We start from the raw sequence: 12,399 nt of genomic DNA, 5'->3' as shown, positions 1-12,399 counted from the left end.
CTTGTCCTCTGATGAAGCCTGCGCATATGCACGCTTCATTTGCCACTCCACACACTGCTCTGGGAAGATGAGGAATCAGACAATCAACATGTTAAAATGCATGTCTTTGCCATGCTAACACTTGAGCAACAGATAGAGACAGGAAAATAGTGTATTCAAGACCAGTTTGGCCTACACAGCAAGTTCCAGGCTAGCACGGACTACACAGAGAGAGTCTATCTCAAAAAATAAAATAAAATAACTTAAAATCTGAGTTTAGTGAAGAATACGCAGACCCAGGGCCTAGGTAAAATCTTGGGCACATCCCAGTTCTTGATATCTACCCCTTAACACTGTGATGGCACTCATCTTCAAAGTTTACTTCTGGGCCAGACATGGCAGGTCATGCCTGCAGCCCTAGCACTCAGGATGCTGAGAAAAGTAAGACTGAAATAACTTTGAGCCCCCTAGGCAACATAGTAAGCTCTAAGGCAATCTAGACTACAGAGTGAGACCTTGTCTCCACAGAAGTCATTGATTTAATTTAAATTTAAAATAAAGTTTGTTTCAAATAATTCTCCTGCATAAAGATGTCTGGGTTTCCTTTTCCTCTAGATTTAAAATAGAAATGATAATAATGTAATTTTTACTCGTTTTAATTTTTTGTTTGTTGGTTGGTTTGTTTGGGACAGCGTTTCTCTGTCTGTGTAGCCTTGGCTGTCCTAGACTTTCTTTGTAAACCAGGCTGGCCTCTTTATTTTCTTTTAAGGTTGATAGCCATCACCCCTAGCTACTGATATTCATTAGTGTCAGTAATTAGATGAGACATTCCTGTATCATCAGAGGAATTTATGAAAAGAACTGAGGTATTGTTAGCACATGACAGGCCCAACACAAACCTGCTTCTACCTTTGGCTACCTCTATGACTTTACAGTAATTCCAAGCCCATGAAGATGGCACAGCTGGTCACAATGACAAACTCCTATGATTGCAGCACCTGGAAATTCATGAGGTAGGAGTTGAAAACTACCCCTGAACTACTTAGTCAAACCCTGTTGCTAAAATATAAGAGAAAGCAGGAATTATAACCTGTCAAGGGAACAGAAGCAACGAACTGAGGATTTGGTGGCTTGTGAGTAGAACAGAAATGATGACATTTGGGATCAGCTTCAGGGAGAAAGATCAGTTTTATTCAGGTTGAATGAGGGTTATGCAGATCATTGGGGAGGGGATGGGGCTTTCTAGGGTGGAAAACAACATTGGCTGGAGGGCTAAGGCACTGAGATACCTCATAGAGAAGCACTGAAGGAATCTCAGGTACTTGCTGAATGGGGTGTTATAAGGAGAAAGAGAGTTGGACCTGTTATTTCACTAAGGACTACATGCTATTACTCAGGTAGAGGGTGTGGGGATCTGGGATCCCCGAGCAAGGAAGAGGAAGCCTTACTGGCAAAGGGAGTCCTCCATTTTGCACCAAACCCAAGGTGTACTGTGACCTTAGAAGCAGGGTTTCCCGACAATAACTCTTATCATTTTGAGGAAGTCCTAGTAATAAATATGATGCATATAAAACACATAACATAATAAATATTCAAATCAGCATGAGGGGATGTTATTGTGGTGTCTTGCGTTTGTATACTACCAATGTATACTATTCTATATTTCTTCTGTAAACTGGTAGCTTCATTAGGAGTAAAAGCTTTGTTAAGAAGCCAAGTATAAGTAATACATGTCTTTAACGAGATCTCTGTGGTTTTGAAGCCTCCATGGTCTACACAGGCCATGCAGGGATATAATAGTGAGAGTTTGTCTCAAAGAGGTGTGTGTGTGGGAGAGAGAGAGAGAGAGAGAGAGAGAGAGAGAGAGAGAGAGAGAGAGGAGAGAGAGAGAGAGAGAGAGAGAGAGAGAATAAAGAAAAAAGAAAGGGGGAGAAAGGAAAGAAAGAACACTAGTGAATTCATTTTGATGGCCCTCAAACAGCACAAAGTAGTCAACTTCTTAAAAATATGTATCTAAGTCAGGTGTAGTAGTGCAGACCTACAATCCCAGCACTTAGCAAGTAGAGGCAAGAGGGTCAAGGCCAAGTTTAAAGCCTCCCCCCCCCCCCCGCCCGGTTTACACTGAAAATTTTAGGCCATCCAGAACTGAACAGGGAAACCCTCTGTGCAGCAAACACACTGGTCACTCACTGCAGGCAGACACTGCTGTTTCTATTGAGGATCCCTCAGGCATGAGGAAGGCAAAACAGAGGGATAAACCATAAGCTTTTATTTTAGGTATATAAAAAGATAATTTTAGAGATTAGAATTCCGGAAATAAATTTAGTTACATAATCTGAATCAAAATGGAAAACTGCTATATCAGGTAAATTGATGATTATTGTATTTAATACTTCTTTTGTAGTGTTTATTTATTTCATGGGCAGGCTTTGAGTGTATGTGTGAGTACCAAGAGCATTCAAGAGCCCACAGAAGTCAGAAGCGGGCATCATCGGATCCTGCGAAACTGCAGTGGTAAAAGGTTCTGACCCTCCATGGCGGTGCTGGGCATGGAACCTGGATCCACCTACTCTCAGCTGCTGAGGCATTTCTCCAGCACCAATACTAGCTTCTTTAAAATAGCCTTATTTTCTCTATTTTTGCAGCAAGATGATCATAGACAGTTTTTTAGACATGTGTTTTTATTTGTGCATGTTTGTCTGTGCCTGCTGTAGTGTAAGGGCCAGAAGAGGCCTTTGGGTCCCTCTGCAGAAACTTCAATTACAGAGAGTTGTAAGATGCCCAAAATGGCTGATGAGAGCTGAACCAGGCCCTCTACAAGAGCAGTAAGAACTCTTAAGCACTGAGCCATTTCTCCAGTCCCAAGCACTAGACTATTTAAGGTTCTATTTCACTGGTACACAACTGAGTTATTTACATGACCTCTCACATTCTCATGTATTCACCAGTGCTATGCAACTGCCACTTTCCTCACACCTTGTCTTCAGCCCCCTGTTCATGGGTGTGAGCTTTCTGTAGAGGGCAAGTCTCCAGGTTAGAGGCACTTTTGGCATCTAACACTACAGAAAAGGTCTCAGCATTGTAAGTGTAGGAAGGGTGGAGGCATCCCGATGACCTCACACTTTCATGGAATGAATAGGTTTTCCCCCGATAACAGCTATTTTTGAAACATACCAGCCAGAAGGGAAGGACCAATTTCAGGAAATCAACAGCCCCAGTACCCACTCATTCAATCATAGGCCTCGGGGCCCTGAGAAAATCATCTTGCTAAACCGTGCCTTCAAATGCTCTGACATTATGTAAAATGCATTGCTATCTCCCCAAGAGGTGTCTAGAAAGACAGAAACAGAGTCATAATTGTAATTGTATTTGCAACCAGAAAAAATGAGCACAGAGATGTGTCAAATGGGGGTTTTTCTTCTCCCTTAACACCACTATGTATGAGAGGTGGCGGCAGCCTCAGATATTGCCGGTACTTCTTTTTGATAGGACCCTATTGACAGCAGAATATCCTTTCCATGTTTATTTATTTATTTTTTTTACTAGCTCAGTCAACACAAAACATAAGCAAGAGTAGACACAAACTTCATTTTATACGTGCACAGGAGTGGTAAGAGCTGTCCAGAGAGTCATTGCTTTTCTAAATACACAACCCCTGCCCCCAAATAAAATGAGAGTGGTACAAGTGCCAGGCCCTTCAGTCTTCTCCATCCCGTACATAGTCCTCATAAATTTTTCCCCTAGGCTATTTCCAGACAAGAGAGACCACACAAGTATTATCTGAATCAAACTGAAACACACGTGTTCAATTTTTTGACCAGTGTCATCACACAATTATGTCTGGATCTAAAAGGGATCTCAGAGGTGGAGACAGACTAGCCAAGGTGTTTCTTTGGTTAATCCAAACTACTCTTGTTTCACTCTCTGAGTAAGACCCCAGTGAACTTGACATATGTAGTTCCTTTGTTCTAAATATTTCTGACCCCTTAGGATGATTAAAAGTGACACTGTCCTTCTAATTCCCATGAGGCTTCTCTTTGAGGGCTCCTTCAGATCAAAGACTGTGGGGGGGGGTCTTGTCTCTGCTCTGGCCCCCGATGGTACCAAGTTTCTGTATCCTACGACTTGTCACTCTGTCCTGATCTGTTTCCCTCACAAGATTATGAGTTTCTTGATAAAACGAACTGTGTTTTAACCACCTTGAAAATACTAGAGCCAGGTACAGTACTGGAAACCGAATGAGCCCTTGTGAAGTACCAGTGGGAGCTAGGGTACCGTTCAGCATGTGCTTAGCACGTGAGAGGTCCCGCGCTTGGTCTCCAGCCCCACAGGAAGAAGGCAGGTGAAACGTTTTATGTCCATGTCAGCAGCACATGCAAAAAAACAAAACAACAACAAAAAAAAAACTGGAATAACACAGAGAAGATTAGCATGCCCTCTCTACAAACATGACATACAAATTCATGAGCAGACCTGTTTTTAAGTGAAGTAAGCCAGACTTGGAAAGACAAACACCAGGGTCCAGTGAGATGACTCAGCTTGCAAAGGCACTGGACAATCTATATTTGATCCCCGGGACCTACATGGTGGAGTCAGAGAACCAGTTCCTATAAGTTGTCTTCAGAGCTCCACATGTAGACTGCTAGAGACACAGGCATATGTAAACGTGTACACACACGTAGAAAACAAACAAATACATACATAAATGTAAGGCAAATACTGCATGTTTCCTCTTATATGCGGAACCTAATTTTAGTTATATGTATGTATGTGGATGTTTATATAGGTGTGTTTGTGGGTCATGAAACTAGAAATAGAGGAAGACATAGTGAAATACGTATAACATAATGGGATGCATATAATAAGGAAACTGAAGTGGGGCTAACCGGAAGTAGAAAGAGAGCCAGCTGCAAAGTTGCATAGGACACAGAGGCTGGCAGTGGAGGAGAGGAATGTATGAGAAAAAAGCATAACTGCAAATGCACGAAGATGTAATGATAAAGTTTATTGCTTTGTGTTTTAACCTGAAAAATAATTTAAAAAGGAAAAACCTTTCCTTTTAACAAAAACCAAAACAAAAAAACAATATAAACAAACCAACAGGAAACAAGTTATCATGTCAGGAGCCAGTGAAAGGGCTGAATGGATAAAAGGCCTCACCACTTAGGCCTGATTGCCTGAGTTCAAATGCCATAACCCACAATAGAAGGACAGAACCAAGTCTCTAAACTCATCCTCTGATACTCACAGACAGACTTGGGCACCTTTCACCATCCCTAACATGCATTAATGCAAATAAGTTAAAAAATAAAGCATGGTATTATATATCTCAAAGTGGCCTCAGATTCTCTACATGCCTGAGGATGACCTTGAACTTCTGAATTTCTGGTATTTACCTCTAGAACGCTGGGATTACAGGCATAAACCACTGTGTCTAGCTCATGTAGCATGGAGACTGAGTCAAGTACCTTGTGCACAATAGGTAAGCACACCCATATTCCCAGTCGAAAGAAAAAAGAACTGTTAAAATGTCATTGCATCCTACTTCCTTTTCCTCCCTTCAACACTTTTCATATATCCTCACTTGCTTTCTCTCAAATTCATGGGCTTTCCCCCCCAATTGTTGTTGTTAGTGGTGTTAGTAGTGGTGTGTGTGTGTGTGTGTGTGTGTGTTTCTAAATATATAAACACATTCTGTTCTGTATGTATAATGTTACTTGTGTATACACAATTTCGGGGTTAACCACTTGGTATTGGATAATCAATATGGCAGCTCTTCCCTGGAGAAGGCTCTCTCTCCTGCTCTCAACACTCCTTGGTTGCTTGTAGTTCTTTGTCTGGGATGAGGCCTTATGAGAGAGATCCCCTCTTTCATGTTAGAGTGTCCACTGCTGCTGTCCTTGTAATCTACAACACAGTTCCGCACTTGCATCTCTGGGGCCACAGTGGAAGAGGCAGCAGAAAGATTGGAAAAGACAACTGCTTGTTCCCGTTTCCACAGCTGTCCTGCACCCTAGACGTGACTTGTCTCCTCACCATGTGGCTTTCAGAATCAAGTGATTCCTGACCAAGAAGCAAAAGCAAAGCCGTCCTATTCCTTAGTAGACTCAGATGGAAACTGGTAACAAAGATCAAATACACATACAAGAGAAATTCACGGGAGAACACAGCTGGGTGTACAAGGATTCACACACAATAGCATGACTTTAGGCTCAGTCATGATCATCCATGTTAATTCAATCATTAGCAGGTGACTGTTAATCCTGAGTCATGGTCATCTACTGACGCTCCCAGAGAGAGCTGGCCAAGGTTAACCTCTGGAGATTTGGTCTTGTTTAAATTGGGCATCTGATTTGTTTTTTTTTTTTTTTTTTTTTTAATCCGTTCCTTGTGAGCAAATTGGTTGGTTTAATAATAAAACATGTAGAACCTCTCCAGGAGATAGAAAAAAAAAAAACACCTATTATTTCTCAGAAAATTAACCCATTAAACTCTGATTTTAGCATTGTGCTAGGGTTGTATAAATACTGTCCTTCTGTGGACGCTCAGTGAAGGGTATATGCAGAAACTTTTAATTTTTTTCTATTTTGGCCATTTTTAAATAATTTTGACAGAAAAATATTTAAATATTTCTAAATAAAACAACTTCATGTAACATTAATTTCCTTTAAATTATTCAAAATATTAGCATAGTTTTAAAAATTAAAATCAGTTGTCCTCTTTTCTCTTAAAGGAGAATGTGTCACATATTCTGATAGTGTCTTGGAAAACACGTAGACAGCAACTAATTCACCTTTCTCCTCTGGCTGTCATCTTAGTACTTAGGAGTTAGAGGCGGGAGGATCCAGAGTTCTACACCAGCCTCAGCTATAAAGTAAGTTCAAATTCAAGGCCAGCCTGGGCTACATGATACCCTGTCTCCAAAAAAAATGTCCTATAATAAAAAGGTTTTTTTTTTTCATTTATCAACTAAAGAACCTGGCTTGATATATCTATACTGCAAACTCAAACTATTCACATCAACATTAGCTTATGACTGAGCCTTTAATCTAGCACTCAAGAAGCAGAGGCAAGTGTATCTCTGTATGTGTGTTCCAGGTCATCTTGGTCTACATAGCAAGTTCTATCAGCCAGAGCTACACAGTTAGACCCTGAGAAAGAAAGAAAGAAGAAAGGAAGAAAGAAAGACAGGAAGGAGAAAGAGAGAAGGAAGGAGGGAGGGAGGGAAGAAGGAAGGGGAGAAGGGAGGGAAAGCGAGGCGAAAGAAGGGACGGGGCGAGGAGAAAAGGGACAGGAGAAGAGAGGAGAGGAGAGGAAGTGAGGGAAGGGGAGGGGAGGGGAAGAGGAGGGGAGGGGAGGGGAGAGAAACAAGCTGAGTCCTACCCAGAGGTTCCTGTCTGCCCTTCCCTCTGTGTTTACAAACAGCTGTGTTTGTTTGTTTTGTTTTGTTCAAGACAAGGACTCTCTGCGTAGCCCTGGCTGTCCCAGACTCACTTTGTAGACCAGACTGGCCTGAAACTCATAGTGATCCACCTGCCTCTGCCTCCCAAACGCTAGGATTAAAGGCGTGTGCACCACCGAGATCTACACACAGCTTTTATTGGACTGATGCTATCACTTTCTGAGTTTGAGAATACCAGGTCAAATCCCCTTCTCACACAGGTAGGGGTGGGAGTCCACTACCCTTGCCCCCTTACTTTGAAAGATGCCTCAAGACTATGTGAAGAAAACAAGGCCTAGCAAAGTGGAAGGCAGGCCTGAGGATAGGAGTTTGCTGAGACGGACCATCTTCCCCTTTATGCAGAGTTTGCCTGATCTTTACCTGACTGAGCCCTACAAGGTCTTTATGTTATTAACCTCTTTTCAGATGCCCATTCTGGCTTCCCCCTCCTCAGCACACACAGGAAAACTACATTATGAGTCCTCCTCCACACTCCATTAGCAACATGACTACCTATCCTCTCTACAGGATCTACGGCACATGAATTGTAGTTACTGGCGCACCTGACTGCCTTCCTCCTTTGGCTGTGATTGCATTCCTTGTGGGCAGGAAGGACACATTATGTTTCCCTAGTACCCGCAAGGGAGGATATGTGATGAAAACAAAGTGTTGTAGTGTAGGTAGGATTCAAGGGGACAATCTCTTCATAAGCAAAAATTCTATCCACGGTCCTGAATTTTCATGGTGCTTTATTTTCCACTGAAATGTTCAGGCTGCTGCTGTAACTTACATGGTAGAATGTTGTGCACAAAGTGGCGTGTTCAATTCCTGGCACACTGTAAATTGGACACGGTGTCATATGCTTTCATCCCCAGCACTCAGGAGATGGAAGCCAGATAATGAGATGTTCAAAGTCATCCAGGGCTGCATAGCGAGTTGAAGGTCAGCCTGAGATCCATGACAATCTGTCTCACACACACACAGAAGAAAAGTGAACTCCTTTGTTACCAATGTAAAATGCAAAATGTGGATTAAACTAATTCAATATGTAGTTTAAAAATATAAACATCATTACCTCAGGAGGATTTGAAAATTATATTTCCCAAGAAAACTTACCTGCAACCCATACATAGTCAGTTGCAAACTATTCAACTTTTTTTTTTTTTTATGATCATGAACTCTTTATGGTGGTGGTGGTCATCATGACAGAGAGAGGGTCTTGCTATGTACCTGTAGCTGGCCTAGAAGTGTATTGTCAGACTGACCTCAAACTCACAGCAACGCTCTTGCCTTGGCTTCCCTAGAATTTGGACCATTATTGGGTGTTTTTCTAGCCTGGGTGATTTCCGCATTGGCTGCAGAGGAAATAGCTTGTATTCTTTAGAATCTGTGGTTTCCAAAGCTGAGCAAAACTCCTATCCCTGGGATGCTCTTTATCTGCCACTTTAAAGACAAAAGCTGCCTCTGTGATGTTCACCTACATTGAACAGATGTTTCACTTGGCTTTACATAAGCAAGCAATTCTCCCAAATCAAGACTTGCTCCCACCAGTGCACTTAATTAATACGGCAGCTAATTAACAACTGTTTATTGAAGAGCAGGCCCAATGCCAAGGGTTGAAGATACACCAGCAAAGAGACAGATGAGGCCCCTGCCTTCAAGAAGCTCACGTAATTCAGGGAGTATGGCCACACTGATTGATGATAAACATCCCAGCACAGTTAAGCGATAGCCAAGGTAATAGAAAAAGGATTTCCTGTCTGGAGAAAATCACAGTTAGGTCTTTGCTTTATTGAGTGACTGGCTGGGAGCCAGGGAAAGATCGAGTTGGAAGGATTGTTGTTGGAAAGACTTTGTCGTATTTAGGTAAACCGAGTGCTGCTCACTCTGATCTTCCGGGCTATGGAACTAGATGCTCTGAACCAGCATGGGCAGCTGGCAGATCTCACCTATAGCCTGCTACAGAGCTGTATGGCATGTATTGGCATGGAGGGAATCTCCCCCTCCCCCCATCTGTCTCTAAGGAGAAATACGTGTTAATATATGTAATGAAACCAAAACGATTAGTTGAAAGGCAAGTAGGGCGCACTTATTTTTCCATGACAACCTGACAGAAGTAATTCCGCGGCTGGATGGCTGATGTAGGTGCACAACAGGTGGAGAACTCACCACGCAGCTCCCGCTGATTGTGAAGACACACCACTGCTAGCTTGCTACAACCTTTACTTGTGCGTGCCTCACCTGTACTGTTGGTTGCACATTTCCTTCAAGTCAGTTCACAGTTTTACTGAGGTCTGATGTCACTGTGAATGGAGAAACCAAAATAACTCTCTTGGAAACAAAAAGACTAATGCAAAAAAAAAAAAAGAAAGAAAAAAAAAAAAAGAAAAAAAAAAGAAAGAAAGAAAGAAAGAAAAGAAAAGAAAAGAAAAGAGACAATACATTCTAGCTAGACTTCATTGCCTGGTGAAGACTCTGTTAAAATTTTATCTTTTTTTTTTTTTCTAAAAATTATGAACTGTCACAGAGAGAAAGGGAGAGTCAGAATCAGCTGTGGGCATGGGTAAAGGAGCATCCCTCTGCAAAGCCATTAGAGGAGACTAAACAAAGCACTTTTCTAAACCCTTGGTGACTGCTGTGTCTACATCCACACACCAGCTAACCTAAAGAAGAAGCTACACTTTGGGACATAACAGATTCATGACTTTGAGAATGTCTTCTTCACTTAAGTGGCGCCATCCTCTTGGGCATACTCTACACATCTTTACATCTTGGAAAGTGAGGAGAGAGACAGTTTGAATCTCACTGCTCAGTTCCTTAGTGTGAGGCAGCCAATATTTCCCATTTTCTGAACTCTAGGCAAGATCCTCATCTCTCTCTTTTTTAAACAGATGCTTGTTACCTCTCCTTCCTGTGACCTAGAATGTCTTTTTTTATATTGAAAATAGTTTCTTCTCTCATGCAGTACATCCTTACCACAGTTTACTACTCCTCCCAGACCCTCCTTCCTCCCTTGTCCTCCAGACCCACCCTCCTTCTGTTTCCTCTTCAGAATAGAGCAGGCCTCCAAGAGATGACAGTCAAACAGGAAAACCAGATACAATAAGACAAAGCAAAAGTCCTCATACTGAGTCTGGACAAGGCAACCCAACAGGAGGAAAAGAATCCCAAAAGTGGGCAAAAGAGTCTGGTCTCATCATTAGCAGTCTCATCAAAACATCAAGCTAGCAGCCATGACCACATATGCACAGAGGACCTGGTGCATTCCCATGCATGCCCAGAGTTTGCTGGTTCAGTTTTTGTGAATCCACATGAGCCCTGCTTAGATGGCTCAGTGGGTCACGATCTCCTGGTGTCCTTCATCCCCTCTGACTCCTACAATCTTTCATCCCCAATCTCTAAGAGGAGGGACCCTATAGAGACCTCCAATTTAGACTCTCTCTCCACAAAATGTCTGGTTGTGGGTCTCTGTACCTGCTCCCATCTGCTGCTGGAAGAAGCATCTCTCATGATGATGAGACAAGGCACTGACCTGTGATTATAGTGGAATCTAACTAGAAATAAATAATTCTTAGAAACTCTCTTTGATAACACAGAGAACCATAGCAAAGAAGAAAGAAAGGAAGGAAGGAAAGAAGGAAGGAAGAAAGGAAAGGAGGAAGGAAGGGAATCAAACAGTTGCATTTCTCTGGGCTGTCTGGAACAAATGAAGAAAAACCTTAGTCCTTAGGGTCGTACAGCATCTGAGAGTAAGGCAATTAGAAATAGCTCTTGTAGGCTGGTTAAGAATGTGTACTATTCTTGCAGAGGACCTGAGTGCCATTCACAACACCAACTTTGGGTAGCTCACAGCCACCTATAAATCCAGCTCTAGGAGCACCTTACACACACACACACACACACACACACACACACACACACACACACAATGTTAAAATACTAATAATAAGATTTTATAAAAACATAAAATCTTAAAAGTAAGAAAACACCCACTGTAGAGGCAAATGCTGAGGCTTCCTGGGATGCTTCACTCTTCATGCAGATTTCTGGAATGCTTATAAATAGGGAATATTCTCACCTATGTACTGGGGTAGCCCCTGCCACTATTACTTAATGTCACTTAGACCCACCTTCAGTCCTGTGTTATATAAGACACACGAAGGCCAAGACATTGCCCAGACTTACCAGTCTTTGGAAAGGAAGAATATACTGAAGAGGCACTGGGTTCTTTATAAAGCTAGGAGGAACACTGGAGGCATCTTTGCTGTGTTCAGAGATTCTCTTTTGTGTCAGGCTAACTCAGTTTTTCTCAATAGTATCCTTTTAAGCTTTGTTCTGGCAAGGAATTAGTCATAATTTAATATAAGTAAAAGATAATGATCCTTTTAATCCTCTTTAATTGTTTATGAAAAGACCATTTAGTTCCGGATGTTCAAATGTTATTGTTTGCCTTAATCTGTGATTAAAACTATGCATAGAATTTCTATGATTTCAGAAAGAGAACTCCCTCTTGTGGAAACAGCTGTTTCTGCAGCCAGTTCTGAGCCTTAGAATTCCTTGATGTTTAGAAACTCCTTTTATAAGCAAGTGACTGAAATTCAAAGAGAAGACACAGGGACTTAACTGGATGCTCACCTGGCTAGTTCTTGAGTCAGGGCCAGTATCCAGGGCTCCTGTCTCCAACTGAGACCTTTCCCTCTACAAGTTAGGGCATGAAGAAAAGAAGAGAGAGGAGAGGAGAGGAGAGGAGAGGAGAAAGAGAGAGAGAGAGAGAGAGAGAGAGAGAGAGAGAGAGAGAGAGAGAGAGGAGAGAGGAGGAGAGAGAGAGAGAGAGAGAGAGAGAGAGAGAGAGAGAGAGAGAGGTATCATTCCTTTTCTTTCCAACCTCACTTTCTGCTGCCATTCTCTGGGCAACTTCTTTCATATAAAATAATGTTGGTGACAATTAATAAATGGGACCTCATGAGGCTGAGAAGCTT

General features: G+C 42.1%; 1 pseudogene; it reads left to right on the top strand.

The window, feature by feature from the left end:
- The first annotated feature begins 4,374 nt into the window (after window positions 1–4,374).
- Window positions 4,375–4,462, top strand: LOC127190181 (uncharacterized; annotated as a pseudogene).
- The last annotated feature ends 7,937 nt before the right edge of the window (window positions 4,463–12,399 follow it).

Source organism: Acomys russatus, chromosome 5 (genome assembly GCF_903995435.1).
Source record: "Acomys russatus chromosome 5, mAcoRus1.1, whole genome shotgun sequence".
Classification (NCBI taxonomy): Eukaryota; Metazoa; Chordata; class Mammalia; order Rodentia; family Muridae; genus Acomys; species Acomys russatus.
This window is presented reverse-complemented; position numbering and strand designations above follow the sequence as displayed.